A 7,107-nucleotide genomic window follows, 5' to 3' on the forward strand; every position below is an offset into this window, starting at 1 on the left:
GTTGCTCGTGCAGCCGGCTGGCATCCCCGTGTCTGCGAGCTTGGCTAGTGGCGAATGGTTGGGCGGTAAGGAGCAATGAAGAGATTAAATGATGACTAACTGAAAACCTCCGCTGCCGACAGGTGTTGTTGATATACCTCGATGTGGACAGCTGAAAATATGTGCCCCGACCGGGACTCGAACCCGGGATCTCCTGCTTACATGGCAGACGCTCTATGCATCTGAGCCACCGAGGACACAGATGAATACCGCGACTGCAGGGACTTATCCCTTGCACGCTTCCCGTGAGACTCACATTCCCAACTGTCCACGATTCTACATCTGTATTGTACCTTATAGACATTTGCCCAACCACTCATTACTCGCGCACGCTTTGGCGATTCCCGTAAGAGTTTGGGCAACACCTGTCGGCAGCTGAGGTTTTCAGTTAGTCATCATTTATTTGAGGGAAAAGCTGCACGGTCATCAACAGTAACTGTTCTTTCGAGAACAAGTTACTGTCTTCGCATACATAGTTAAAGGCTAGCCAGCCAGTGTCCTTCGTCTGTGCGAATGCGCACAGGTTGCCCAAACTCTTAAGGGAATCGCCAAAGCGTGCGCGAGTAATGAGTGGTTGGGCAGATGTCTATAAGGTACAATACATATGTAGAATTGTGGACAGTTGGGAATGTGAGTCTCACGGGAAGCGTGCAAGGGATAAGTCCCTGCAGTCGCGCTATGCATCTGTGTCCTCGGTGGCTCAGATGGATAGAGCGTCTGCCATGTAAGCAGTAGATCCCGGGTTCGAGTCCCGGTCGGGGCACACATTTTCAGCTGTTCACATCGAGGTATATCAACAACACCTGTCGGCAGCTGAGGTTTTCAGTTAGTCATCATTTATTCCAGGGAAAAGCTGCACGGTCATCAACAGTAACTGTTCTTTCGAGAACAAGTTACTGTCTTCGCAATGAAGAGATTATCATGCAGGACATAACGAGGACAAATCTAGACGAAATTTAATAATGTAGCACGACATGTGCTTTTCGTCCGGTAACCCTTTATTAAACGAGGCGCTACGGAAATATACTGAAGGAAAAAAATCGCAACACCAAAAAATAATTAATATAGAATAATGAACTTTCGGAAATACTTTGTCGAGTTAGCGTATGTACGTGATAAACATTGCAAGATCACAGGTTAATGAAAGCACGAGGTAAGGAATTACAAATGTGAACTGCTGGTACATTAATAACCGGTGTACCACCCCGAATATTGAATGCAAGCATGTAAATGTGGATGCAGCTGCCAGATGTCAGTTTGTGTGATGGTATTCTATGCCTGTTGCACTTGGTCGCTCAATACAGGGGCGGTTAATTCTGGTTGTCGATGACGCTGGACTTGTCGCCCGATGATGTCGCATATATCTTCGATTGGAGACAGATCTGATGACTTAGGAGCCCAAGGCAGTATGTTGACACTGTGTAAAGCCTGTTGAGTTACAACAGCGGTAGTTGGGGGAGCGTTATCCTGTTGGAAAACTCCCCCTCCCCCTCCAAATGCTGCTCATGAATGACAGCACAGCTGGTCAAATAACCAGACTGTCGTACAGATTTGCAGTCACGTACGTGGGATAATCATGGGCTCGCTCCTGCTGTCGTACAAAATGGCACCCCAGACCTTAGCTCCAGGCCTAGGTCCAGTGGGTCTAGCACGCTGACGTTGGTTGCAGGCCCTTAAATGGCCTTCTTCTAACCAACACACGGCCATCATTAGTACCGAAGCAGAACCAGCTTTCATCAGAAAACACATCAGACCTCCACCCAGGGGGAGATGGGCTCTCGCATGACACCACTGAAATCGGCGGTTGTTTGGTTAGTGGAACGCAGGCCACAGGGCGTCTGGCTTGGAGCCGTCTGAGCCGTGCGTGGCTCGTGTTCCCGCCATCATTTATTTTACACCCAATTTTTAACGTACTTCCACCTCACTACATTAATTTAAATTACTACTGTCACTGAGTTGCTGCTTTGCCTGACCGTGACTGGCGCTAGCAGTGCGTATCGATATATCCCCTCTAGTAGTATCTTTGCTCGACTGCTATTACTTCCCGGTAATTGTCAGTCGTGAGGCAGTTCGGGTTGCGAGTTCGGGTCTGCCAGTCAGTTGGAACGCGTCTGGAGCACAGTCCAGACCTGCCAGTCGGGGAGTTGCAATGCGGCACTAATGCAGTCGGGTTGGAGCAGCAGTGAGGTCTGCGTCGACATGGCTCGCCCGACCACTGCCACCACGCATCACTTGAGCCGGGCAACGGTCTTGGATCGTCGGTGGGTCGTCCTAGCAGACGACGCGTTTTGGCTCGCCGATCGTTCATGAGTCGACTGTGTGTGTGTGTGTGTGTGTGTGTGTGTGTGTGTGTGTGTGTGTGTGTGTGTGTGTGTGTGTGTGTACTGTTGGATATCGTTCAGGTCTTCGTCAAGTGTTTGTCAGGTATGTGTGTAGTTGGCGTATTTCCACTGACTATTTTAAATGTTAGCATTCTGAAGTGAGTTGGTCGGTTGCTGCGGACCAGGGAAGTTATCTCTGCGCGGGGCAGTCGGCTGGGTCCTCTGGCGGTGCCTGCGCAGTGTCGGAGCGTGTGTAGAGGTGTCCGATCGCTACGAGCTTCGTGGCTCACCGATCCAGGACGTCAAAGCCGAGTAGTGGTTTCAACTACCCAAGCCACGTCCATTGATGCCGTGGTGGTTCGTTTCGGTGGTTCGCTGTTGGGGAGGTTTTCCTGTGACCATCACTGAGTGTTTCTATTGCTGAAAGTTAGCCGCCATGCGCTGCAGTTAACTACATTGGTTGACTACAATTCGAGTGCACCAGCGGAATTTTCTGCCTTGTGGCCGTTAGTGTTCCGGTTACCGGCCATGGCCACTAACGTAATTTCAGGCAGCGTCCTATCCTCACCTGTTGTCGCTGTCCAACATGGTGTGTAGTTTTGACAGCTAATACATACTCCATTGTGTATTATCACGTTAGTAACCTTTTGTGTTTGAGTTCTCATGTACTGACTGGTGGCAAGAAAGTCGTTGTGTCGGTCAATCCATGGCTGTCCCCTGGTTGGGTTCCGAGGGACCAAGTGTAGTTGGGCTCACCACCTGTGTCACCTAAGTGAATATGAAACGTCCCCTTAGAACAATTATACACGACTGTGCTGATAAACCTCTTACACTATTTGCTTTTCAAACAGCTGGGCAAAACTGAACGTACTCAAACATTCACTAAAGTGACACACAATATTTTTAGCGGAACGCAATCTGACTTTCAGAAATCCCTACAAAAGAATGGCCCTGACTAACATTAACCTATGCGTTTCACAAATCGCTTATCTCACAAAAATCTTGGTTACTCGAACTACTGCAATACAGCGAGCGCCACTACTGCCAGCTAAATAAAAGATTCAAACTACGGAAGGCACTAACTACTGATAGGCATAGTTAGCAAATGAAAGATTTTGATAGAGAACAAACAATGTATTTACCTTAATAGTGTTGAAACATAATATACATAGCAGTTCATAATATCCAGTATTACAAATTTCAAAACTCCGCCTTCTCTCTCCTCACATCCACCACTGCTGGCGGCTCACCTCCAACTGCGCAACGCTACGCGCTGTTCACATCCAGCTGCCGCTGCCCAACACAACAATGGCAGACAACAATGCAAACTAGCCAAAGACTGCACACAGCACAGCCAGTGATTTTCATATAGAGCGTTACGTAACGTTGCCAATAAGAAAACATAAACAGCCTACTTACATAAAGAAAACATAAACACCCTACTTACAGAGGGCAGACCGACCTCCCTGGAGGTTTCTGAGTGCCGTTGTCTTTACTGTCTTTCTGTGGGGTTTTTAATTGTCAGTTTAAAATCTATTATAGCCAATGCCTTAAAAGATTATGGTAATATATTTTAAAATTTTTGATATTCAATTGTGGCCTTCAGCCGTTTGTATTGAACCTTGTACATGTTTGTTTTATCGACCTTTGCCTTGAGGTTTTCCGCCTAGCTGTGCTATATATCCATATATTTTAATTATTTCATTCGCAATTTTAACTGCAAATTTATCTTGTTGACGTTTAAGATTTCTCGTTTGGAGGCCCTCAGCCGTGAAATAATTGACTTTTTGAAACTCGTAGTTGTAAAGGTTCGGCTATGTGCCGTTTTGGTATGAAGTTGTTATTAAATTGCAATAAATTACCATTTTTAGGTGAAACTGACCCCAACCTTTTCTGGCCCTTTCCACAATCCTAATCACCTGTTCTACCCAGCAGGTGTAGCAGGCGTCTTACTGCCCATGAGGTAACAGTTGGTTATGCCACTGCGGTGCTAACCGCTGTTCAAATTGCAGCTGCAGATGGAATCGATCCGCGAGAGCCTTACACCGAACACGATGGTCTTACCTCTCGATATTAGAGATGGGTCGAACTCGTTCATTACAGTGAACTACTTCATTCATTTCACTCTTTGCCGTGAAGCGTTCAAATGAAGTAGTTCATCCGTGAAGTACGGAAGCCTGTCGAAGTTGCCCAGTTCGCCGCTCAGCCGCTGCTACGCTCGCTTCGCCTCGCTCGTACAATGAAGCTTCGTAATACTTCATAATTTTACCAACAGATGGCCGAACTATGCAGTAAAGTGCACGCAACGTTTTACGTTCTTACAGCGTCTGAGTTAACTTAAATAGAGCATGGTCGAAGGGGACAAAGGAAAGATAAACAGAGAAGCCTGTCACATATAAAGAAGGCATTACATTTAATCTTGCTCGAAATTTTCTCATGAAGCGTCCAAAAAAAGTCTTTATCTGCCAAATGAAATATTATTTGTTGTATTCATGAACTGAAAAATAGGGCTACCAACGAAATGCAGTCCAATTTTATGTCCCTTGTAAAATTTAATCCAAAATAGAATGAGTATGTTTACCACTGTCACAGTCTATATACCTACGTTAAGTAATTATTCAGAAGTTTTCCTGTAGATTTTATTTTTGTTGAGAATAATAACCCTCCAGATTCAAAACGTAAACTGTCACCTGTAGTCATTGGTACGATTTCAGGTAAAATCCCTCTTTCAGTGTTATTAACAAACCTTAACAAACTGCGTGCTCACACAGCCAGCCCCTTCGTTTATACTTTAATATTCATTTGTCTGCAAGCGCTGCCGGGTTCGATTCCCGGCGGGGTCAGGGATTTTCTCCGCCTCGTGATGTCTGGGTGTTGTGTGCTGTCCTTAAGTTAGTTAGGTTTAAGTAGTTCTAAGTTCTAGGGGACTTATGACCACAGCAGTTGAGTCCCATAGTGCTCAGAGCCATTTGAACCATTTATTTTTTTTTTTGCAAGCGCTGCCAACGGTAGGCTACCCGTAGACGCGAAGTATAACTGCACAAATAGTCACGAGTAATGTCAGCACTGCACGCAGCACGTAGCAGCTCACGCTGCCTTCTCCTCGCCCCTCACCTCCCCAACCCCTCGTAAACCTATCGTTCCCCACAAACCCCGCGCGATTCGTCGACAGGCAGCAGAGGGAGGACTGAAGTGAAGGGAGGATGAGTGACGTAGCGCCGATGTAGTGGGAGAGGGAGAGGGGAAGAGAGTGAGTGAACTAGAAAAAAGTGTGGAGTGTGCTGTCTGTGAACAGTTTGAAGTACCAGTTCATTGAAATTGAGTGGTTAGTTCACATTTCACTGAAGTGAAGCGTTCATTTGAACGACTCATTCACGAGCTCCCCATCACTACTCGGTATTACCATGTGGCTGTCCATAACCCAGACTTCTCACGACCGTACATTCTTGTGACCACTGTTGCCAGTAGACATGTACAGTGGCTATAGTCCTGCCAAGTCTTTCTGCAGTGTGCAGAAAGAAAATCCAGCTTCTCGTAGATCATCACACGACCTCGTACAAAGGCAGTGAAGTGTTGATAATGGCGTCTTTGTCGCCTTTAAGGCATTCTTGACTAACGTCAACTCACCACGTCCAATCTCAAAGGTAACTAACGCTCATGACCGTTATAGCGTGTATTTAAAGGAAGCCTAATTTGTATCCTCATAGTGGCGTGGGACCATCCGGCCGCCGTATCATCCTCAGCTGTGGATGCGGATAGGAGGGGCGTGTGGTGAGCACACCGCTCTCATGGTCGTTATGATGGTTTTCTTTCACCGGAGCCGCTACTATTCGGCCGAGTAGCTCCTCAATTGGCATCACGAGTCTGAGTGCACCCTCAAAAAATGGCAACAGCACATGGTGGCCTGGATGGTAACCCATCCAACTGCCGGCCACGCCCGACAGCGCTTAACTTCGGTGATCTGACGGGAGCCGGTGTAACCACTGCGGCAAGGCCGTTGCCGTGTATTTAAAGGAAGCCTAATTTGTATCCTCGTAGTGGCGCTATATCGCCACTCTTAATCGACTGCCGCAAAATTTTAATAGACACGCCTGCCAACTTTCGTTTATGTCACCCAGATCCTTCTTGGTGTTACGATTTTTTTCCATCTGCATCTATTTTTAATGAAACTTTCAAAAAGCTTTGGAACGCGTGGAAAGCACTGCTTGTGACGGAAGACTGCAGTTCGTTCCATGCTTGCTGCATTGGAATATAAGTTATTAGAAACTTACTTCGTCTTGTAAGAGCAAACTCAGTTGAGAGAATGTAGGGATTCCTGTCTAGGAAACAAATGTTTCTTGCCGCGACACGTTGCTGCATCTATACGATCTGACGCAAACTATCCGAACACCCGTAAGTAATGCCTAACTGACCACAAGATGTGAAGATAGGCGGACGCGCTAGTATAAAAGGAGGCGGAGAGTATTTATTGTGTTGTCATCAGAGGAACAGTAACAACAGAAAGGGTCAATAAGGATAACTCAGTGACTTAGAGCCTGCGCTGGCCATTCGGTGTCAGCTGAGTAACAAATCCGTCAGAGACATTTCAAACCTTCGAAGGTTACCCAAGTCGATTAGTGGGGATGTGATTATGGAGAGGGAACGCGAAGGAACAACCACAGCTAAACCAAGGCCAGGAAGACCTCATCTACTGACTGACAGGAGGGTGGTTGCAAAAATTCGAGTGAAATCAGCGGGAAGAGTCACT

The 7,107-nt window shown here is 46.7% G+C and overlaps 1 non-coding gene and 1 pseudogene across 1 annotated transcript; one reads left to right on the top strand and one right to left on the bottom strand.

The window, feature by feature from the left end:
- The first annotated feature begins 728 nt into the window (after positions 1–728).
- Positions 729–802, top strand: Trnat-ugu (transfer RNA threonine (anticodon UGU)). Its single transcript has one exon. It is a non-coding gene; the product is annotated as a tRNA-Thr (tRNA).
- A 5,442-nt stretch (positions 803–6,244) lies between these two features.
- Positions 6,245–6,362, bottom strand: LOC126177694 (5S ribosomal RNA; annotated as a pseudogene).
- Between the last annotated feature and the right edge of the window lie 745 nt (positions 6,363–7,107).

The sequence above is a fragment of the Schistocerca cancellata genome, chromosome 3 (assembly GCF_023864275.1).
Source record: "Schistocerca cancellata isolate TAMUIC-IGC-003103 chromosome 3, iqSchCanc2.1, whole genome shotgun sequence".
NCBI classification, from domain to species: domain Eukaryota; kingdom Metazoa; phylum Arthropoda; class Insecta; order Orthoptera; family Acrididae; genus Schistocerca; species Schistocerca cancellata.